The 25661-nt window shown below is 37.1% G+C and overlaps 1 pseudogene; it reads left to right on the forward strand.

Moving 5' to 3' along the window:
* Nucleotides 1-362: 362 nt before the first annotated feature.
* On the forward strand, nt 363-1332 carry LOC112611878 (annotated as a pseudogene).
* Nucleotides 1333-25661: the final 24329 nt, after the last annotated feature.

Consider the following 25661-nt stretch of genomic DNA (forward strand, 5'->3'; position numbering starts at 1 on the left):
TATCTTTATAGTAGTGTGAAAATGGACTAATATACTACCAAGACAAATAAGTGGTGCTCACTTATCTTTGCATGCTGCTTCTTAGATAATTAGATAAAAAATCAGCTACAGCTCTCCATGATAGGGAGTTGAACCTGGCATCAGAGTGCCCACCAGCACCCTTGTTGCGATTAAGAATGATCAGTGTCCAGGCCACATGCACAGAGGAAGCAGGGTTGCCGCTGCCTGCCTACCCACCTGCTTGTGCGCTGGGGTTGTGGTGGGCCAAGATGGTGTGCTTCTTGGAGGAGCAGCTTGGTTAGAAGCTGGTGATGAGCAACAGCAAGGACGACCAGTGGCAGTGGTAGGACTTCATGCGGGGCATGCCTTGGCTGGCACTACTCTACAAGGAGAAGCACAGAAACTTTGGAACAAATACCAAATTTCTAATATTCCATTGCTAATATTCATAGATGCCACCACTGGAAAGCCTGTGTGAAAGAATGGGCTGCTGGTGATCCGAGATTACCCTGAAGGTGTGGAATTCCCTTGGGGACCTAAATTCTTCAGGGAAGTCATTGCAGGTCCCTTCCTTAGAAATGACTCACAGTTCCTGGAGAGCAGCAGCCCCGAAAGGTCTTACATAGGACCCTATTTCTCTGCACATGGGTGTTCATCCTGCCAAAGCCTCACCCAGGTCCTTGTGGAATCTTATTGGAAGATCAACGAGGCAGGCCAGAACTTTGGGATTATCTTAGTCAGTGAAGACAGATCAGAAGAGCCCTTCAAACAGTACTTCAGTGAAAGGTTCTGACTCACTATCCCCTACACTGAAGAGGCCTGGAGGTCAGACCCCAACTGGCTGTATAGAATCCAAGGCATTCCTCATGCTCATTGTGCTGGACCCACAGGACGAGGTGATCATGTGGCGGGGTGAGTGGAGGTGCTTAACGACGAGGACGGCTGGGAGTTCCCATGGCACCCAAGCCCATGCTGAAGCTCTCTGACTCCAACACTGTGTAGCTCAGCTGGCCCCTACCTCCTCCTTTTTGTAGATTCTGAGGATGACAGAGAGTCCCAGGAAGCCAAGCAACTGATTCAGCCAATAGCTGAGAAAATCATTGCCAAGTGCAAAGGAGCATCACTTCCATTTTTTTGTACCTGGGGAGGATGACATGATTGACTTTCTGCAAGGTTACACCAACCCTCCTGAGGCTGCCCCTTTGCTCACTACCCTGGACATGTCAACACTAACCGAGTATGTGATGGACGTGGGAGGAGATCACCCCTGCCATTGTGGAGGCCTTTGTGAATACCTTCCTGGCAGAAAAGCTCAATCCAGAGCCCATCTAATGGGACTCTGACCTTCTGAGATGTTATTTAGAATTCAGTCTTCTCCTCCCCCTTCTTCCTTCCACCCTTGGACTTATTCAGTGTGTCTTGAATCACACAACCTAAGTGTCCAACCTCTCTGTGGTGTCTTGCTTCTGCATTCACTCCCCAGCTAGCACCCTGCGGTGTGTGTCTTCCCAGCAACAGCAGAATCCAACATGTTTGGAGACTCTGCTTGGGCTCACGAGATGGTATAGCCTAGCCAGAACAAGGACTGCATCACTTTCGCAAAGTCACTAGCTTTTGGTGAAGGATCTGCCAGGGCGTTCTTCCACAGAGTGAGCGTGAAGGGCCAATGGATCAGGGCTCTTGCTCTGACTCTGGTATCAGCACACACATACAGAGCCCCTGACAGCCAGAGGAACTGCCTGGTGACAGCTACATGGAGGTGAAGCAGAGAAAGAGTCCTGATAGGCCTCAGCTTACAGCTGTTGGTGAGAAAGTCCTTTTCTAAGTGACATAGTTTCTTTTAGTCAGGGGGAAAAACAGTAGCTTATCAATGTGTTCTTGGACAAGAGTTTCTCAAATGTAAAAGGAAGCTTGTGGGTTTTTTTTAGGATGAGAAAAACCATTTAGCGAAGGTAATAGTTCATATGATAATAACTTACTGTTACTGAGCTCCCACCTCGTGATGAGAGCTTCTCATTCCTTTCTTATCTCTCTTTCTTCCTTGATCTTGACCTTCTCCGAGTTTCTGCGTGCTTATATGAACAGCTCCCATGATCTTGAAATTTTGTTAACAAATTCTTCCCTTTGATATCTATTCCCAAGAAACTCAGCCCTGAGGTTTTAGAGGAGCACTTCCTAGCCAGCACAGACCTCTCACTCCACCCAGTTCTGTGCCTGAGGCTACTGGACCTCTGCCAAAGTGTCTGCACCCACTTTGGCTACCCTATGGTCATTTCCTTTTCTTTTCAAAGCAGAACTAAAATGACAAGGAATTACCAGAAGCCTCACATTTTCTGTAGAAGGAGCTGGACCTTAGGGTGGGAGTGAGGGCAGGGGGTGTGCCAGCCACGAACAGGCATTGAATTCCCTTTGCTAGTCCCAGGCAGATCAACCTCTTATTTGACCATAGTTCACCAAAAGAGAAGCAACAACTATGCTCTTAGGATTTGGGGTGGAGGGCTTTGGCCTAGGGACCTATGGGGCTTTAGCCTCACTTAATCAGGTGTCAGGGCCTTTAAACAATCCTGGACATTACCCTCGGCTCCACTCAACACTCTGCCAACCCAAACCATTTATTTGGAAAACCCAGCCCCTCGCAAGCTGTTGACACTGTTATTCCCTGCCAAATCGGCTTATTGATTTGTAGTTCAGAGGCATAAAATTAGTTGGTAATTAGACAGTTATTTGATGTAACCAGCCTGAAATGCAATCACCTAACAGGAAATAAAGCAGGCATCTTTGGACATTATCAACCAAAAGAAAAAAAAAAGAGAGAATTAGTGTTGTCCAGGCTAAAGAGTACTTTCATTAACATTTAAGTAAAGGCCGAAGTACTAGGTTGGCTGTCAAAATTCAAAGAACAAGAGGAGGAAAACCCTCAGGCATTTCCTAATTGGGGGTAAAAGAGGCTGTACACAAGACTAGAGGCCTTCAAGGGTCTTTGGGTAAATAAAGGATCATAGAGAGAAAGACATCTGGAAACTAGGAAGCAACTCAGGATCTTCCCTTTTGAGTCTGTGTTTTTGAAGGCTTAAGTGAGTAAGACTTTTTTTCCTTGTATGGTGCTAGATAGCAATCTTTTTAAAAATACAACCTCCATTCATCCTCAATGTGCTGGTTTTGAGATCTAGCTGTTATTTCAATGAAGGGACTTTATCATGTCCAGGGGTAGGGAAACCAGCAGGATAAGAAGTTTGAGAGGAAATGTATGTGACCATCTCCCTACATCACTGCAGCCGTCCCTCTCCCAGACCCTTGAGGAGTGAGGATAGAGATGACAGGATGAACAAACCAGTGATAACAGATCATGGTCTTTCTGGAGAGGCAGCAGGATCCATTTCCCTTTTTTCTGATTGTCTGTTCCAAAAAATACTTCAGAGAAAAAGTGAGGCTGCATCACTTTGCTACCCCCTGGGTAGCAGGGGAACATTACTGTAAACTGATCATTTGAGAAATGCCAAAAATAAGTGAACATCATCACAAAAATCACCAGCTTCCAACACAGCCTTTAGACAATTTTTTATGGCAATTAAACATTTTGGGTTAGGTGCAGTGGTGGCTCATGCCTGCAATCCCAGCACTTTGGGAGACTGAAGTGGGAGAATTGCCTGAGCCCAGGAGTTGAAGACCAGCCTGGTAACATGGGGAAACACCATCTCTACAGAAAATTAATAAATTTTCTCCATATGGTGTCCTGTGCCTGTGGTCCCAGCTACTTGGGAGGCTGAGGCAGGAGGATTGCTTGAATCCAGGAGGTTCAGGCTGCAGTGAGTCATGCTTTCACTACTGCACTCGAGCCTAGGCAACAGAGTGAGACCCTATCTCAAAAAAAAGTTAGAAAAAATAAATAAATAAATAAGTAAACATTTTGTATTAACATCATGCTGACCTTTTTCTCATTATTGATTATTTAGTTCCTTTTCCTTGAAAAACTATTTTGGTTAATTCTTTCATTCATATAAAAAATCTGAATGCTTAGTATTAAGTAGTGCATGACTTTATTTTTTCATTTTCCCAGGAGTACCTTTGAAATCACAGTATTTCAAGCTAGAAGTGAGGTTGGAGGTTGTATAGTGATAGCAAAACCTTTTATATGAGGTAGCAGAGGCCCTGAAAGTCAAGCACATTATCCAAGGAAATGCTGAGCCACACTTTCTTTTCAGACCATGACTTTCTGATCTGTGTGTTCATTCCCCATTTAAGAATAAGTCTCTCAAAAAAGGAGTAATATAATCAACTTGGATTTCAAATCAGTGAAACTACTAATATTCTTATGTATTATTCCAACAAGAAACATTTAATGTAATCATACTTGCTGTTGTGAAAACAAACGCTATTTCATCGTTTGTGTAACTTAAATTTCCTACACTGATCCATCAAAAATGAATTAATTGGATTTGACACATGAAGCTTAGGAAGGATTTTAGAAAATCTTTCTTATTAGTCCCTGCTCATTTTCTACCTAAGAGTTTTTTTCTTGAACAGATGTACACATTTCACGTGCAAACCACATGTAAATACATTTAATAGAATTCAGAGTAAGTTTAAAAACATTTCAAAGTATTTCAAAGCAGACTCACTCCTAGTCTATATCAAATATCACCAATAATTAAATAATCCAGGAAAAGAAATGCCACCAAAAATCTGCAAATTGGAAGGAAAAAAGATGCCGACAAAAGTCATTGTTTTGGAAACTCACAGTACCAGAAGAAAGCTGAGCAATGTGTTTAGCCCATTCTCTTGTCTTTAGGCAAAAGTGCCCTATCTAGTCTGCACAAAAAGGTGAACATTTTCCCAGGTAACCTACTTTAATGAACAGTATTTGACACCAATGCCAGAGAAGAAACTTTTTTAAATGCTCACTATAGCGCATATACTTGACACATTTACATTTCTGAATGAGTTTCTAAATGATACCTGCCAACTATATGTAACAGAAACAGGAAGACAAGATCATCAGCAAAAATATTAAAATGCAGCCATTGTCAAGTTGAAAATACTGTGTGCCATTCAGCTTAGGGTATGCTCAGAACATCAGCTCAGCTGTGGAAATAGTCACAGTTGCAAATGACTTGATGGACACAGAAATCATTTAGGACCATTAATAATATTTGAGACGTCTAGGTCAACATTTCTCAAAAGTCATTAAAGCAAAGTTCTCAAAAACTAATACTTCCATCAATCATGGTTATTATTTAACTTATTATTCTGATTACTTATGTATTAATTCTAACAAACTTGTTTTCAAATATGTTGAAAGCATGACTAAAGTATAGTTAGTGTTGAACTGCTTTAGTACTCTTAATATATTATCTCCAAACCATTATATTATTTGCAAATAGATGTCCCGTATTTGAATGAGAATTGTTATATAGATGTGTATGCTGGCGAACAGGGAAGGTATTAAAAACACTACAGAAGAATGTGGTAGGTTGGTTTTAAAAACACTTTTAGTAACTTTTTCAGAAAAAAGTATATAATTATTGAGCTGATTCGATTTCCTCTGTATTTTCTTAAATTCACTTGTTTTCATATTAATTTTTAAAAACAAATTTTATGTATTTTGTGATTTTATGTATTTTGATTCTGTGAGATCAAAGTATATTTGTAAAAGGTTGATTCTTGTGCCTGATCCTTCGTGATAAATATAATCACTAGGAAGATAAGAGAGAGGAAAAAATGAGAACAGTAAATGCAGGGATTTTAAATTTATTAATGTAAATTCCAAATCCATGCTAAGGCTGAACATGTGTAATGAGAAATGACAATAGTTGCAAGTATCAATTAAGTTGCAATTCTGAATTTCAAATACAGAATTTGAATCATGCTAATCAACAGAATTAATGAAGGGTGTGAGTGTGTGAACCAATTTGGCTTCAAGAAAAAGATTCTATTTGCTTGGTGTTCTGATTTAAACTATTTCCTTTATATTTAACAACTACTAACAAGTTTATATTTTATCTGACAGAGTAACAGACTTACACATGGAATATTATTCTCTTCAAGCAAGAGAAATTAGTGTGATACAAACATTTGATGCATTGAGAATGTATCAAAAACATAAATGCTTCGTTGTAACATTCACTTCCCTCAATTCTACATTGGTGTGTCCTAATGGTAATGACAGATATAAAATTATGTCTCTTCACCACTCAAAACTAAGTTTTTATCGCTTCTTTGCAAAGCTTTTAATAGAGCCAAACACACTAATCCATTGTGGGTGGCTCAGCTTAAGAGTGATCTCACATTGTATTTGTGTTAAACCCAGAGATATATTGCAGTGTTAATCAACTAATAAAGATGGTAACTAATTTACTTTATAGTACTCTAAAGTGTAACCCCAATTATACTTTGTTTTCCTAATTTTTGGAGCTAGCATTATCAGGCAGCACATGAATTTGTCTCCTAGATTCCTGAACTAAGCTTTCCAGTGAGCTTTCTCAGCATCTGCCTCCATGCCCTCCCTGTTCATCCTTCATTATGCTCTCAGCAATCCCTAGTCCATTTAGGGACATGATAGCTAAGGAGAGAAAGCTAAGGACACCATATGAGCTCAATACAAATTAAAGGTATAAACTATTACCTAAAGTGGAATTTTCTAGAGGCTGCAAAAAAAAAAAAAAAAAAAAAAAAAAAAAAAAATCCACTGTCTTTACTACATTAGATATGTGAGGTCCTTAAATTAATTTGGGACTGTTTGTATCAGATAAATTAGCTAACCTCCAACTTGCTCATTTATGTGGTGTTTCTTAAGACTGTGTGGCTTAAATGGAATGCAAGTTGTGCATGTCTTTTCTTTCTCACATAGCATTAGGGAGAAAACTGTTTCAATATTTCCCTCCTTTTGCCTTGCTGAGAAAGCATTGTCCATATGAAAATAGCTTTTTCTACATAGAGGCAAGAATAGTACTTTTAAACATTTACAACTATTAAGGTTTAGAGATACGATTGCTTTTCAAAGGAGGAAAGAACACAAATCCGTATTTTGGACTTGGCGTGATCTAATGAGAGATGATCTGCACATACTGTCTCAGCTGACTCTTGTAGCAATTGTCTGAGGCTCCTATTTGTTATTATTACCGCTTACAAATGAGTAAACTGAAGACAGTAGAGTAGCCAATTGTCACAGAAAATTCTGGCCTGTCTTCCAAGCCCGATATTTTCCACCAATGTTAATGCTTCAGGTTTCTACATGAAGGTTTCTTTTCTTTCAATTCAGTCAGTAATTTCATTGCTTTTTGGAATTATTTCATTTTACAGCGATTTTTTTCTATACTTCAGACCAAGTTTACAAAAATGTTTTACATATTCATTTATTGATTCAAAACATATTTATTACATCATATCTATTTATTATATCAGATATGCCAGGCACTGTGTTAAATGTTAAGGAATTCAAGGAAACAGCCTCATTTCTACCTGAAAGTTGCCTGTATTCTGGTAATGAAGCCCAGCGTGCCTGCGGGTCACTGCCGCGAGACTGATCACTCCGCTGTGAGGGCGGCGGAGCGCCTGCGTCGGAAGCTAGCTCTGGCGGGAACAGCGTTTCGCGTATGTGTCCCTGTTGGATTACTGACTCTGGGAAATTCTAACCCAGCTCCTGCGCATACTCGTAAACCTCAGACTTCTGCTCTTTCCCTCATAACCCATTTTCTGCTCTGCAAACTCTTAGCTTCCTTTGCCTAGGAAAGGACAGTGGTCTAGACATCAAGGAGCCAACATTGTGGCTAGAAATCAATCTCCGTTTCCCCGGCTTTGAATTACTATATGACTTCAGGCTGCCCACTTAACCTTTGCTGGCCGTGGTTATTTATTTGCACAATACAGGTAATAGCTACCTTATGAGTTGCTGTAGGGCTTCATTAGTTAATGTTTATAACATCTTTGAAAATATGAAAGCTACTAAGTGCAAATTATTATTATTATTAACATTATAATCATCATCAATCTATTTCATATATAGCCAAAGGCTGTCTACAAGAAGTGAATCATGATGGTTCTCTACAAGCCTGGCTCCATCTTCCAAGCTTGATTGCTAGATCCAAGTGTCTGAACCCAATGACAGGCATAACAATTGAAATAAGTTATTTCTCTACATGTAGACAAATCATCTTTCATTCCCACTTCTTGACTCTGTTGCTAGTTGCTCCACTTTTCTCCTGATCGTCATATAATCATCTCTGTGTATATAAAACATGTAGAAACTCTCCTAGCCAACTGACAATTACCTGGATCCCCTAGAGAGCCCTGACATCTTATTCCTCTATTATGTAAAGCAAGAAACTGAGACCACAGAAAGTGAGTCATAGATTTGAGCTCAAAGTGTGAAAGAGCCCACTCTTTGTTTAGCAGTTGAGGCTGTGCCTATATGCACAAGTATATTTGGAAAGAGAAAATTTACATTAAGCCACATAAATATCATTTTGATTATAGTTATTTCATAGCTGATTACTAAATAATTATTCAGCCTATTTAAATCTACTGTTTCTAAGAGTGCTAATAATGACAAAAAGGCAGTTATTTTAAATAGGGAAAAATTCATTTTTAATAATGGATTTCTCTCTGCCTAAGAAAAGTCTCTTTTGTCCTTGTTTCCTGGACAACTCTGATGTATTTTTCATAACCCACGTAAAACTTTTACTCATTTTGGAAACTTCTGTAACTCCCTTTAGACTGTGGTGAATTTCCCTCCCTTGAATGTGTGATGCCTGTCTATATGATTTATTTGGTAATTATTTCTCTTTGACATATCCCATTGTTTTCTTTTGCAACTTTTCAAATATCTACACAGTATCTTTTTTTACAGTTAAATTCCACAGCCTTTTGTGGGTAACACAGAAGGACTGTTCATGTTTATAATCCCCGAGATGCTTAGGTTACATTATTGGAAGTGGGATTCAATAAACATTTGTTTCTTCTTTTTTGTTCAAATGTATTTGGGAGACCATTTTATATCCCCATTGAATATGATGGAAAGCTACTACAACCTTTCCCTCTGATCCTGGGCACATAGGTAGACTACATTTCCCAGCAGTTGAAGTGGGCCATGTGATTGAGTTTGGTCAATGTGGAATGGTAGACATCATGAATGACACTGCCTGAACTGGCCTATTAAAATCTTCAGCACAATCTTCCCTCTCTGCACATGCTCTTTACTCACTAACAAGCTGAATGGAGAGAAAACCAAAACCTGAAACAAAACCCAAGGACTTAGAGAAACACAAAGCCACAGATAGATCCCAAGTCTGTACACCACCACTTGGAGAAGAGTTTTCCAAGAGCATGAAGTCACCAGGAAAACCCATGGAGTTCTGTCGGGTGAATAAGAAATAAGAAATAAGAAATAAAATAAATCACTGAAATTTGGGGATTGTTTGTTACAGAAGCATAAATTGACTCATAAAAACATCTCACAATCATCTTATCCTTAATATATTCAAAATAGAATTCTTATTTCCTTTCTTCTATATTCCTCAAATCCAGTGCTTCAGCAATTCTTATCCAAACTCCCTTCAAAATGTATCTCAGTACCCATCAGATATTCCATTTTTCTCCCCTTTTCTGCATCGTCAGCGTGAGTTTGCTCCTAGGCTCTATGGCAGCCTTTAAACTGCTACTGCTGCTTCCATTCTTGCTCTTTTCTCTTCAATTCACCCTCTACATAGCAACCAAAACCATTTTGAAAAAACACTACTTAAACCACACCATTCCCTTATTTTAAATCCTTTAATAGCTTATCATTGCATCAAGAACAAAATCCATACTCCTAACCTTGGCCTGCAAGATCCTGCACATTCTGACCCAAGCCTAGCTCACCACCTATCTCAGGCTCCTTTTTCAAAAGCCTGCAAAGTCTAGTCACCTGGAATTCTTTCAGCTTCTCTCACAATCTAAGGTTTTATCTCCTCCAGGACCTTCACCTTGAAGGTTGTTCTCCTTTCTCTTCACGTGGACAGCTCCTGGCTACCCTTCATATCACTGATTAGACATCCCTTCTTCAGAGAAGTTCTCTCTGATCACCATATCTGAGAAAACTATCTAACCTCTCTTATCCTTTATTGCAATATCTTGATCCTTTCTATATTAGTAATTATCAGAATTTTAAATCATACTTTTATGCAGCAGATATGAACTTCAGGTCACATGTTCAGAAGTGCAAAATTGTAGTCCTATTTCACATAAAAGGATGAAACTTCCTATTCTGTACTATTTCAAGACCTCATTCCATTTGTTTATTGGTTAGGACTTAGGTTCTAGATGCTGTAACAACAAATAAAATAAAACAGTAGCTAAAATATGTTTGTTAAATATCCTGCATCTTCTATATTAAAAGTGTATTCCTTTCTCCCTTAACTGTCAGAGGGTAAGCAGTCCATGGCTGATAAAGGCAATTTTGAACTGTCAAAGAAGGAGGCTCTTTATACGTGGTCAGTCTGTCATTCTCAACGTGAAGCTTCCATACGTCAGTCTAAAATGCAAGATTCACTGTAATTCAGTGTGGTGGTTAAGAGCATTGCATGGTTGAGGTAAAAGCTGGGTGTGACAACTGAATGCCCTTATATAAACAAGGTCATTAACTGTTTCTAAAGGAGGTAAGATTGTGAGAAGGCGTGCATCCTCTTTTGATAAAAGGCATGGAAAAGGATGAATAAATGAAGAGGCTGACTGAGTATACAGCATTGTTTGAAAACCCAATCTTTGTTTATCCTTCTTGGTTTGGATATATAGTAAAACATATTTTAAATGTTTGTAAAAAGTAAATGGTTACAAAAGGAATTCAGTTAGATGTGATTTACTTTAAAGAAAATCTTAGGAAGTAATGTAGAAGAGGGTATACTTTCAAACTCATTTTAAAAGTCTAGCATTACCCTGATACCAAAGCCAGACAAGGACACTACTAGAAAAGAAAATTACAGGACAGTATCTTTCATGAACATACATGAGAAATCTTCAAGAAAATACTAGCAAACTGAATTGAGTAGCACATTAAAAGGATCAGGCATCATGATCAAGTGGGATTCATCCCAGGGAAGCAAGGATGGATCAACATACACGAATTAGTAAATGTGATAGACCACATTAATAGAACGAAAGACAAACACTTGATGATCATCCCAACAGACACAGAAAATGCATTTGACAAAATTCAACATCGTTTAATGATAAAAGCTCTCAACAAATTAGGTATAAAAGGAATGTACCTCAGTGCAATAATGGCCATATATAACAAACCCACAGTTAATCTCATACTCAGTGGGGAAAAGTTGAAAGTTTTTTTCAACATCAGGAACAAGTTAAGGATGTCCACTCTCACCACTTCTATTTAACATACTATTGGAAGTCCTAGCCAGAGCAATTAGGCAAGAGAAAGAAATAGAAGACATCTGAATTGAAAAGAAAAAAAGCTAAATTGTCTGTGTTTACAGATAGCATGATTTTATGTATACAAAATCCTAAAGATGCCATCAGAAAACCATTAAAACTAATAAAGTTTTAGACTACCAAATTGACATACAAAAATTAGTCGTATTTCCATACATAACAATGAACTATCCAAAAAAACTCAAGAAAACATTCCATTAACAAAAGTTACAAAAAAATAATGAAACCTTACAATAAATTTCACCAGGGAGATAAAGGATTTGTACACTGAAAATTATAAAACAAAATAAATGAAGAATAAAAATAGAAGAAAATGTAAATAAACAGCAAAATATCCCACATTCATGAACTGGAAGAATTCATATTGTTAAAATGTCCATACTATCCGAAACAATGTACAGAATTAATACAGATCTTATCAAAATTTGAATGATATTTTTCACAGAAATAGAAAAAAAAAAACCCTAAAATTCTAATGGAACCACAAAAAATACCTGAAAAGCCAAACTAATATTGAGCAAAAAGAACAAAACTGGAGGCATCACACAGCCTCACTTCAAAATATACTGCAAGGGTATTGTAATCAACACAGCATTGAACTGGCATAAAAATAGGCACATAGACAAATGAAACAAAAAAGACAGCCAAGAAGTAAATTTAATAATTTGTAGTCAGTTAATTTTTGACAAAGGTGCCAAGAATACACAGTGGGGAAAGGACAGTCTCCTCGATAAATGGTATTGGAGAAACTGGAGATCCCCATGTACAAGAATGAAATTAGATCCTTATCTCACACCATCTACAAAAATTAACTCAAAATTGATTGAAGACTTAAATATAAGACCTGAGCCGGTAGAACTAGTAAATGAAAACACAGGAGAAAAGGTCAATGACATTAATCTGGGCAATGTTTTGGATATGACCCCAAAAGTACAGGAAACAAAAGTGGAAAGAGACAAATGGGATTACCTCAAACTGAAAAGCTTCTGTACAATAAAAAATCAACAGAGTGAAGAGATAATCTACAGAATGGGAGAAAATATTTGCAATACCTACATGTGATGAGGGGTTAATATCCAAAATATATAAGAAACTATTACAACTCAATAGTAAGAAAATACATCACCTAATTTACAAATAAGGGGAGGATCTAAATAGACATTATTCCAATGAAGACACATAAATAGCGAAGAGGTTCATGAAAAAATGATCAATATTACTAATCATCAGAGAAATGCAAATTAAAACTATAAACCACAATAAGATATCACCTCACATTTGTTAGAATGGCTACTATGCAATGCAAAATAATAAATGTTGGTGAGGATGTGGAGAAAAGGAAACCTTTGCACACTGTTGGACAAAATGCAAATTAATACAGCTATTATGGAAAACAGTATGGAAGTTCTTCAAAAAATTAAAAATAAAACTACCATATGATGTAGCAATCCCACTACTGGGTATATAGTCAAAGAAAATTAAATCAAGACATCTAAAAGATAACTACTTTCTCATGTTGATTGCAGCATTATTCACAATAGCCAAGATATGGAATGAACCTAAGTGTTCATCAGTGGATAAATGGATAAAGAAAACGTAGTATATATACACACAATGGAATACTATTTAGCCTTAACAAAGAAAGTAAATCCTGTCATTTGTGAAAACAAAGTTAAACCTGGAAGGTATTATGTTAAGTGAAATAAACCAGGCACAAAAGACAGAAGACAGATACCACATGATCTCAGTTATATGCAGAATCTAAAAAAGTCAACCCCGTAGAAGCAGAGAGTAGAGTTTGGTTACCAGAAGCTAAAGTGAGAGTGGAGGAATGCTGGTGAAAAGAGGTGGGGAACTAGAAATATGATGGTCAAAGGAGGCAAAATTTCAGTTAGCTTCAAGAGATTGATTGTACAACGTGGTGACTATAGTTAATAAGAATGTATTGTATTCTTGAAAATCAATGAGGAAGTAGATTTTAATCATACTCACTGCAAAAAAAAAAAAAAAAAATGGTAAACATGTGAAGTAATGCATATGTTAATGAGGTTGGTTTAGCCATTCCACAATTTATAGATATTTCAAAACATCATGTTGTACCTGATAAATATATACGTTTTAAATATGCCAATTCAAAAGAAATTGATTAAAGAAACAGGAAGTGACAATAAAATTCAGAATAGATGTGAGATATGGAAAAAATCATTTGACAGAAGGAATAATTCTGAGCAATGAACAATAACTTATGAATTACCTGGAAACAAAAAATAACCTGGAAATAGAGGTAGGCCTATGGAATCAACCATTCATATGTGAAAGGGAAGACAACAATTGTGACTGAAAGTCAGGTTGTTTTTGTTTGTTGGTTGGTTGGTTTTGAGACAGTCTCACTTTGTTGCCCAGGCTAGAGTGCAGTGGTACGATCTCGGCTACTGCATCTTCTGCCTCCCAGGTTTAAGCGATTCTTTTGCCTCAGTCTCCTCAGTAGAGTAGCTGGGATTATAGATGCCGCCACCATGCCTGGCTAATTTTTGTATTTTTAGTAGAGACGGGGTTTCACCATGCTGGCCAGACTGGTCTCGAGCTCCTGACCTCAGGTGATCCACCCGCCTCGCCCTCCTCAAGTGCTGGGATGACAGGCATGAGCCACCACGCCCGACTGAAAGTTCAGGTTTTATGTGTCTGGTAAGGAGACTAGCATCAAAGTCAGAAATATAATGTTAATTGAAGAAAAGGTTTGAGTTTGAGTGTTGTAAGAAATCAGCTCGTGGGGACTGGTGTCTGGACAAGGAGCATGCACACTGGTCAGTTGTCTAACATCTGATGCTTCTGAGTTGTTACACGTTTCAGATGCCTCTTGAGACCACAAGCCACAGCTGTGCAAGATACAGAATGAACTTGAGAAGTTTTATAAAACCTTTGGGGAAATCTAAGAGGAAATCATCTGCCTCAGTAATTTGCAAAGGAGATGAAAGGTCTACTTTAGAAAAAGTTAACCGGTAGGCAATATGTGAGCAAGGAAAAAAGTATAGTAGGTTAACAAGCTTTAATGTGCTGATATTCCAGTTGAAGAGTGTAAAACAATCGTAATCCCTTCAGACATATGGAGAAGAGGAGCCTCTCTTGTTGGATAAAAAGGCTTCTTTGATCTGGTATGACTGGAACATTGGGCACTTGTTGGCGAACACAGGGGTGGTGGCTAAGAATTAGTAATGGAGCCAGATTAAGAGGAACCACAACATTTTTACTAAATCTCAGTGTGGCAGTTTGTGTGAATGGAATAGCCACTAAGTATCTCTTGTAATGTCTTGGTTTCTTTTTTAAGTTTCTTCCATTATTCCCATGCTTTATCTTTTTTGTTTTGATTTGTTTTTTAGAAATAAAACTTTTTTTTTTTTCCAGAGGCAGAGTGCCATTTTCTTGTCAATAAAAAGAAAACTCCTCTTGAAACTCCCTCATACATAATTATTTAAGGTGAAACATAGAATAAGTTGTTAGCTATCTACTCTTTTTTAATTTATAAAGATCAAATTGCCAATTCAAAGTTCCTAAGCCTTCAAACTTTAAATGTAAGCATCGTTAGTTTATTAATAAAATTAATAGAATAGAGTTAACCTTCTAGTAGTTATCTGATCTCAGAGTTATTCATTACCTTCTACTGCAAAAGGCTAAATACAGAATTTCCCTACTTTTTTAGAAAAAAAAAAAAAGATAAATGTTTCAGACCTCCCATGAAGAATAGTTTTTGCTCTGGTTTTTAGGTATATTCCCACATTTAATGATAAAAACAGAAAGTGATTTAAGAACATTTTTCACAGGTGTCCAAAATGGAAGACACAACATCCTCTTTATAAAAGAGCCAGCAGTTATTGATGTCTGAAATGACCAGCTAATTCCTGTAGATGTGTGCAGGGGCTTTCATGTGTAGATGCACACAAACACATACTAAGTGAGCAGTCCAAAAGTTCAATATTGTTTTATATGTGCAGTTTTATCAATGCAATGTATTCTCATAGTAAGAGCTGCTTTTCCCATGGATTCTGCATCCAAATTGGATCAATTCATCCTCTTGATTCTTCCCAAAGGAGACAAAACGACCAAACAATACAGGTGCATGTAATCGTGTGTATCCTCTAGCATTGTGTGGAAGACAGGAGAAAACTCTGAAGTATTTGTTACATCAGCATTTTCCCAATACTGCAAATGCAATTCACAAAGTGGGAAATATCTAGGAGGGATTGGATATGTTTAAAGAATATCCAGAGAGAGTTATTTCTTATTGGTGATTATCAGTTATCTTTCTCTGCTGAAAACTCAGATTATTTTTAACAACCACTAAATTTACACATTGTGACTATGAATTTAGTTGTGACTTTCAGAACAATTACTTTTGTAGGGGAGACAAAAGTGTCAACTTTCTGACCCCCTTTTCCACCCCACCCCACTCCACTGTCATCACCACTAGTAAATGCAGCTAAAAAGTGCAGATGTTCTAAAAGTGCCCCATCTTTTGACAAAGTAAAGTAAAATATTACATGTTTATGTATTACAAAAGAGATTTTGTTTGCAGTTACACAGCTCAAAGATAAGATGGTTTGTTCTGTTTTTGCTCCAAGTCTCTTATTTGTATTGACATCCAATGGACAGCTAAGAGAGTGAAAAGAACAAGCACCTTTCCAGGAGGATTTTTCTGAGAATTTTAAATCAGAGATACAAGGGATAAAAGCAGATGCTGGATCCAAAAGAAATAAATAAGGGAGAGATAGCAGAATGTTCTGCAAACACAGTTGAGGACTGTGGCTATCTGAAGGCTACAACAAACTTGGTATAAAGGCGAAAAGTAGCCTGCATTGTGCAAGGGAGGAAATGAATGCTTTGCAAGCAGGGGACATTCATTCAGTTATTCAGGAAGCTCTATGTCTGATTGGAGATGGTTTAGGTATTAGGCCACTTTTCCTTGAAATGATTCTAGCAGCTTTCAAGATGTGAGAGATGATATATTATTTCTGTGTAGAGGCAACCTTTGATTTATTAGAAAGAGTATAGGTTGGGAAATTGACCACCCATGTTTTCTTCCTTATCTTCTTTTCCAGATGTATTTTATGTTTATACTCTGTTGCTGTAGTGAATCACTATAATTTTGTGAATATTTACCCACATAATTACATACAATGTTTATAAAATTTTTTTCCTCTCGAAAACTTAAAGCACCTTAGAGACCTTAAATGATAAATTTGCATCAAAATCTAATTAGGAAAGAAAGGTCTTTGTTAATCAATAACAACTTATTGAATTTTTTCTAGAAAAGCATTTTATTTTTTACTGAGTCTTACCTGCATATTAGTATAGAACATTTTAATTTTCTTTCTATAAGGCAGAAAGTTAAAGAGTCACAGATGTATTAAATGAGTTCAAGTAAGGCCAAGAGAGATCTGAAGTTTGGTCAGTTCGATTTTTGGCTACTCTTCAATGTAGTTGAAACCACAGTTATCACTGATACGTTTGGTTGCATAATTCATTCTACTGAAGAATGTTTGTTTCTCCCATGCCACACAAGTAGAGCTGGCTGGACTTTCCCAGACATGAGGGTGCTAAAGAGGTAATGTGGGCAGGGTCAAGGTCTAGGATAACATATTTCTACCAGGAAATGTGTCACAAGAACAAAGCTGGAAGCTTTATGAACTGCTCCTCAGAATTACTCTTCTTAAATTACAATTGGTACACTATTTTATTAAATATGTACCTGAAAGATATACACTGCTGATCTATATCTTTGATTCATCATTCATACATAATTCATATATTCTACACTCATCTACATGAAAAAAATTGGGTTTCTTATTTACGTAAAAATGGATAATATCCCTAATATTACAGAAAGAACTATTCTGAATTCTGGTGCCTAGAAATTGGAAAATACCTAAGCTCTAAATTTCTCATACATCTAGAACATTCTGGTAGAAGAGAAGTGGTCTGTATCATTTTAAACTCTTTTTCAACTTAGCTGACATCATTGGGTACCATTTGATTTGCATATTCAGCATATATTGGGAAGTTATTGGGCTAAATGAGGCAAGGAGGAATGTTTGGGGTAAAATATCATGCCTTCCCTTGAGCAATACATGAACAAGTGTATTCTTGTTCAACAAGTGTATTCTTTGTTAACAAAGGATACATTCTTTAGTATATTTGTAACTCACCTAAGGATCCTAACATTCAAGATGTCATAAAGTTATAAATATTTTCATGGCACATAAATAAACACATTTACAGTGTGTTATTTTATGTTTTCAGTAGATTTTTAATAAATGGCTGTGTGGGGATAGCTGTGGTTTAAAATGATAAATTAGGATTAAACAGAGAGTAACTCTCTGTCCCTCCCATCCCAATAAACTTGACTATATCTTGCTATACAGGTTGGTCTGCAAGTTTTATCTGAATGAGAATTTATCTGTATCTTAGTGAGACTCACTGCCTTAGATTCTAATCTTCAAGAGTGTCTGAAACATGTTGAAGTTCTCTGTTACATCCCTAATACTTGCCTACATGCCTGTCACATGGAAAGCTCCCAATAAATATTTATGGAAAGAAGAGAAGAAGGGAGGAAGTATGAAGAAGGAAGGAAGAAAGGGAAGGGGGAAGGTAGCAGGGAAGGAAGGAAGGAAGGAAGGAAGGAAGGAAAGGAGGGAGGGAGGGAGGGAGGGAGGGAAGGGGAGGGAGGGAGGGATTCTGTGTCATATGCACCAAACTGGGCACTGTTTGTGGCTCAAATAGTCATAGATCTCTTCCTGTGTTGTTGGTTTCTTGATTCTGTTATTAAGGTGACTAGAATGAACAACCTCTTACTAGGAACTCAGTTATCATTTTAAAGATTGGATTCCAACAAATATCTATCTGTCTGGTTTAGTGTTGCATGCTTCATAAAAATTTGGTGTTCAGAGCAATTGATTATTTTTGTTTTACTATAGACCATTTTATTTTAATACTTTTTCTTAAAAAGGAATATATTCTTTTTGACTAGTAAACACTACGTAACACTGAGTACCTTACATGTTCAGAGTAGTTTTATGTTTAAATCCAGGAATCAGTGAGAACAGTGCTTGTGTCATGTTGCCATGACACACATGTGCATAAAGGCAGTCCTGCTGACTGGATGGATTTATTGGAAAGAATCTCATTGTGAAAAAAATTACAATAGTAGGAGGAAAGGGAGTGTAAGATGTGCTGCTCTTCTTCTCTACTCTCTTGCTGCTACCACTGTAGGGTTCCCTTTTCTTAGTCCCACCCCAGGAAGCTACTTACAGTTCTGGCAGCACACAGGGTTAGATGAAAACCTGTGTCACTGTGAGTTATGCATTACTTGAGCACAGATACAGTAAGCACCTGCTGGACTCTTACTCACTGTGGGAGTTTGAATTGGTGCAGGCCATGTTCATCGTGTGCCAGGGAAGATCAGGTGACTGACTGCTGAGTGGCTTCTTCAGGTGGCATTACTATTAGTGAATTCTTTGTCAAGCAACTGGTCCTAAAATTTTCAATTTCAGAAGAGTGATCTCAAGAGATTTTCAGTTTAGTGGACTTAGGGACATTGATGCATGCTAGCAAAACTTATAAGAGGATACTATATAAAACATTATCAATTACTAAACACAATGAACAATGTGACTCCCACATGACCAAAGGACCCTAATATGTAATATTACACTATGACATAATAGCACATTTGGTCTTTGCAGCCACACCACATATAAAGCCAAATTGCAATCAGAACTGTGATTGATTAACATGAAATAAAAAACGGGGAAGTAGAGATATAATTTCAGGGGTTAAGACCTCTCAACTAATTGTACCAGGCATACCTATTTCCAAAACATGAATGAATGAACAGATAGGAACATTACATAGATACATGTAAATACACACGTATGTATTATACATACATATATAAAATACATATATATTATATACACACCTGTATAAACACATGTATGTATATGTAGACATAAATAGAAATAGAGATGATAGAGATAGGCAGATACAGAAATAGGCAGATATAGATAGATATAGATATAGACAAGGATATAAATACAGATTTCTCCATACTATCAGAAGGAATCTATGGGCCAAGTAACCTCCGTCCACTGAGTGGATATTTGAAAAATACTGGCAATCAGTAGCATACTTACACCTGGTTAAAGGGATTGATTTTTGCCCTGGGTCTCACTCTTGAATATCTTATTCATACTTGTGAAACCAGGAGCCTGTGAGACCACCTGGAGCTTGGCTCCCTCACATTCCAGACAATGCTCTATGTATTAAAAACGCTAAAATTTCCTGCCTAATTGGTCCTGAGCCTACTTGGATCTGCAAGGGCCTCTTGCTCAGGTCTATCCTCCTTGAGATGGTTTTTGTCAACTTTACACCTACTACTAGATCAAAAGTTGGTCAGGAGGGGAACAGAGCCTGGAAATGCGGACTCAGGGATACACATGGATATATGTGAGGCCCCTCTTGATGCAGTTGGAGCAAATGTGGGAAGAAAAGGGGTTGTGGGTTAAACCATGGGTTCAGAACTAGGAAGGCAGGACCTGGGTATTTTATGCTGCCAAAATCCAGCACAGAGCTCCCAGGAGTCCTAGAAGTCTCAACATTTTAAATTCAAATCTGCCTTTTGGGGTCCTTATGAAGGTATATTTTGTGAAGTAGAAGGTAGAAGATATTTTACTTACAAGCATGTTAACTTATTTATCTGGTGCAAGGTCCTGCAGATGTCATCTTAAGCCCTTCTGAACCCTACCCCCTTCTTTCTTTAGTAAGCACATGAAAACTTTTATTCTTTGATCATATCTATTAAACTATTTCTGTCTGTTTTATTTCCTGCTTTATCTTCAGTTCCTAGATTAGTATCTGACACCTACTAGAGGCTCAGTAAATATCTATCAATCACATTAACTAATTAATGCTAATACAATAATTCCAATTTAAAGCTAAAAAATAATTACGAGGGCACTTCAAAAATCTGTGGAAAAAATGAAACTAAAATATAAAAACAAAAATATAAACTTTGTTTCTCAACACAAGCTCCACAAAGTTCAAGACACTTTTGTAAGTGAAGCTATCAGCCATGTATCATCGCAAAGACTGAGGGTGTTGGGAATTTAAGCACGTCAATACAGTCTCTTTTACATTATTAACTGAAGAAAAATGGGTGCCTTTTAAATATTTTTTTTAGGATTAAGAAACACAAAGAAGTCAGAGGGAACCAAATTGGGACTGTAGTGTTTTACCATTGAAACTCTTGCACAATTGCCCTTGTTTGATGAGAGGAATGAGCAAAAGCACTGTCTTGATGGAGAAGCACTCTCGGGAGAAGCTTTCCTGAGCATTCTTCTGCTAAAGTTTTGACTAAACTTTTTCAAAACACTCTCATAATAAGCATATGTGATTGTTCTTTGGCTCTCCCGAAAGTTTAGAAGCAAAATGCCTTGAACATCCCCAAAAACCTGTTGCCATGAACTTTACTCTTCACTGATTCACTAATTCTTTGACTGGACCACTTCCACCTCTTAATAGCCATTGCTTTGGTGATGCTTTCTCTTCTAGATTTTACTGGTAAAGCCATGTTTTAGCTCCTGTTACAATTCTTTGGAGAAATGCTTCAGGATCTTGATCTTGCTTGCTTAAAATTTCCGTTGAAAGCTCTGCTCTTGTCTGCAGCTGATGTGGATGCAATGGTTTGGGCACCCATTAGGTGGAAAATTTGCTTAACTTTCATTTTTCAGTTGGAATTGTGTAAACTGAACCAATCGAGATATCTATGGTGTCAGTTATTGTTTGTGCTGTTAATCCTCATTTCTATTCAATTAAGGCAAGAACAAGATTAATTTTTTTCCATGCAAATTGGATGGTCTTCTGCTTACGGCTTCATCTTCAACATCATCTCATCCCTTCTTAAACTGCTGATTATTTGCAAACTGCTGATTATTTGGAGCATTTCCCCCATAAATTTGTTGTAAAACATCAGTCATTTCATCATTCTTTCATTCCAGCTTCACCATATATTTGATTAATTCGTGTTGCTCTTACAGGGGATCTTTTTAAACTAATGTCTTATCCTGCCTCATGCCTCCAACTAGACCCTGTTCAGACATGTTATAACAAGTCAATATGAGTCCATTTGGGTACAAAAAAAGTTTTGACATCTATGCATAGTTTTTTCTTTTTTGTTTGTTTTGTTTTGCTTGTATTGATTTATTTTTCATTTGGGCTCATCTTTACAGAGCACACACACAGTTTTTCATAATATGTATTTTTCTATGAACTTCTTAAAGACCCTATCATTTCAGGGAGACTTGATTATTATAATTGAGTTATCAGATTCAACTTATATAGTGGCAAACTACTCATGATCCTCGCATTTTGCAAGTAGATGTTAGATCAAGATGTCATCTTGATCTGTTCCCCGGTTAGTTTGCAATTGTTTTCCTGAGCGGTTTCTTGTTTGTTTTATTGAGGGAGGGAAGAGATGTTTTCCCTCAAGTTTGATGAATTTGAAAGAGAGCCCGTGAAAAATACCAGACTCTAGATAGAGACTGAGGAAAGGAGTCTACACTCATCTCACCCAAATAAAGCATGTGAAACTTTGTAAGATCAGAGTCAGGGAATTTCCAGATGGTTCTTGCAATGACTTCCTATATAAGTTGATGGACAGGCAAGCCCTAAAATGCTGTGCTGAAAGAACTATGCCACATCTGACAGTATGAATGAATAGTAGTGTATAACCAGATCATGGATGTAGACATAGAGATATAATTCATCAGGAATTGAGAAACTGAATATTTACATCACCTATCTAAGGCTAGTTACGTACCAGGGAGATTATCTGGACAAATTATCCTCTTTTAATTACAGAATAACGTTTATTTCTCTTTCTATTGTAAGTCATTTTCTGTATCTTTTAGATGTTATTTAGAGTTGGAGGAGGAAAGGGGCTTGTAGGTGAAAAGGAGCCACAGAGTTATCGCCTTCCTCCGTTTAATTTCTTGCCACGTCCCTTAAATATTTCTTACGTGAAATATTGAGTTTCAACTTGTTTTAGCTTTGTAAATGGATGTATTCTAAAAGTTCTTTTGTCTTTTAAAATGTTACCCTGATATTAAACATGTTCCAGATGAATCTGACAAATTCTAAATAGTACATGATACTTTATTCATAGTGTGGAGGCAAAAATTTGTTCTTTAATTAAACTTGGTTAAAGAGCTAGTCAGACATTCACTCAAATATGGACAATCTTTCAAGAATCACAGTTATCAGAATAATGAATAACTGTGAGATTCATCCTTACTGTGTACGAAACAATAGTTCATTCATTCTCATTCAACTATGTGAATATAACATGATTTATGTATCCATTCTACTGTTGATGGACATTTGGATATTTTCAATGTAGGGCCATTATGAATAGTGGCATTATGAACATTCTTAAGCTTACCTTTTAGTGGACTTCAGTACATATTTAGGTTTGGTATATACCTAGGAAGGGGTGAGATGTCTGGGTCTTAGGGATAATTTATGTTCATCTTTAGTAGATAATAACAAATAATTTTCCAAAACTTTTGTAGTAATATTACTCCCACAGAGAGTATGTGACAATAAAAGAATCTAGGCATAAATGAGTACATGATATTGTATGATTTCATTTTATATAAAGTTTGAATCCAGGGAAAACTAATTGATGGTGAAAGAATTCAGAAGAGTGGTTACTTTCAGGGAGGTACTCACTGAGAGGGGTCCTGGGAGGAATTTCTAGATGCTGTTAACTATCTGTTTCTTGGTAGTTATAAGAAGGAGTTCATAATTTTGATCTTTTGTCAAGCTGTACACTTCTGATTTGTGAAAAATTCTGTATGCATGTTATACATCAAAAAAACTTATTTTAAAATATTTTTTATTAAAAGAACTGGTTTGCTGGGGAGAGGAAAGTCACCCTCATTGGAGTTATTTTAAGCATAGGATAGACAAGCAGTTGGTAGGAAACTTAAACATTTTGCAGAAAATTGGATGAAATAACTTTTAGTCCTCTTTTACCCTTAGATTCTATAATTTTCTGATGCTAGGCTAAAGTTTCAAATTATTTTCAATTAATCATTCTTCAAACCCATCCACAATTCTGACCAATTTCATCTAAAGGCAAACAGTGTACCAGGAGCTGAACTTTCAGCTTTTGTTGTTGTTGTTGTTCCATTTGATACACAGTGTCATTAGCTTTTATGGAATTTCACTTGAGTGTTTTTGGTACATCTGCTGTGGGTCTTCTGTCAGAGTGTTTTCAGCAGCAGAACAACTGCAGCGCTGTTCGCACTCCATGTGCATGCTCCTTCCCCTCATTTTCCAAGTGGTGCCAACTTTTCAATGTGTTGGGGCTGCTGTTGACATGTTGTTTGCTATTTCAGTCCTTTTGCGTTTTGTGCATATGAAGGGCATACTAATAGAAATGAGAAACAAATGAAAAGCAAAATAGGAAAGTAGATGGAATACAAATGCAGGTCAAAAAAAAATATCTTTCCTAGGTAATGAAGCTAGAAGTAATTGGATGGAGAAAACCAAGCAGATAATTCAAAGCACTATGCAACAGAAGGACTCTAAAGTGAGAACAAATTGTCACAAATGATAGTTCTCAAGAGGTCTTGGAAAACTACAAATATGGAGCACCACTAAATTTAAAGTCTTCATTGGAAGATACTAAGAAAAACTGAAATGTAAATAGTCTTTAGCAAAAGCAAAGTAACACAAAGAGTCTGGGAGAATTCCTGAAGATTGAATCAGATGAAAAGCAGTGTACACTTTTACGTGCAATTTGAGGCGGGTGATATCACTTTAAAAGATAGCATGCATTTCATCAGCTGTCAGTGAATACCTGGAACACAGCTTCTGTTTACAAATACTGTTGGTTATTTCTGTCTTTGTCTTCTATGAGGCCTTTCTATACCCATACAGTTGCCTATCCTTTTTTCTTACATGGATTTCTGTCATTTGCAACAAAAAAGTGCTAGTACGCAAATTGGCAATTGTTGTAAAACAAAACAAGGCAAAACAAAACACCTCAGAAAAAATTATAGAACTGACTCATGAGTGCTGTAAGCAGAGAGTATTTGGCCATTCCAGAATGAAAGGTGTCAGTTATGGAAAACAATTACTTAGTTTCTCGCTTTGCATTAGAAATTGTGCTATTTGGGTCTGAAAGTTTAAGAATTTGGTAGCATGTTGTTAGATTATCAGAAATCACTGAATATTTCTGGTGACCTCCACTGACATATTTCAAAGGGCAAGAAGTTTCTGTCTGAGATTTATTTGTTTAAAAGTAGAATCAAAATAACAGGATAAGTACAAGACTTTGCTGAAGGAAAATCTAAAACCAATGATCAAATAATCATTGGCCCTTTGAGCTGCCAATTTTTTTTTTTTTTTTTTTTTTTTTTTGAGACAGAATCTCTCTCTGTCACCCAGACTGGAGTGCAATGGCAGGGTCTTGGCTCACTGCAACCTCCACCTCCCAGGTTCAAGCGATTCTCCTGCCTCAGCCTCCCAAGTAGCTGGGATTACAGCTGCCCACCACCATGCACAGCTAATTTTTTTGTATGTTTAGTAGAGACAGGGTTTCACCATGTTGGCCAGGATGGTTTCGAACTCCTGACCTCAAGTGATCCACCCACCTGGGCCTCCCAAAGTGCTGGGATTACAGGTGTGAGTCACTGCACCTGATTGAGCTGCAAAATTAATACACCGTTTTCTAATAGACCCTGCTTCTGATACTGAAGATAACAACAAATTGTCATTTGAAATGGAGACACACAAAGAGGTGAATCAGAGAACTACAATTTCACATTGTACTTTTCCTCTTATCCCACAAAGCACTTCTTGCTAATAACTATCATATATAGTTGTGGTTAGAAATTAACCCTGGCATAAGATTATTCTAGTTCTGTGTTGTCCAACATGGTCATCATTAGCCACATGTGACTATGTAAAATTAAAATTAATTAAGATTAAAATTCAGTTGCAGCCACATTTCAAGAGCTCAGTAGCTACATGTGCTATATGTGTCTAGTCCCTATCATACTGTATAGCACAGGATCAGATCATTTCTACCTTTGCAGGAAATTTTATTGAACAGCTGTGATTTAGTACAATATCATATATGAGGAAAAAATTCTAACAGCCTCAATCTAGCTTATTGTGTT

This window comes from Theropithecus gelada, chromosome 1, assembly GCF_003255815.1.
Source record: "Theropithecus gelada isolate Dixy chromosome 1, Tgel_1.0, whole genome shotgun sequence".
Classification (NCBI taxonomy): Eukaryota; Metazoa; Chordata; class Mammalia; order Primates; family Cercopithecidae; genus Theropithecus; species Theropithecus gelada.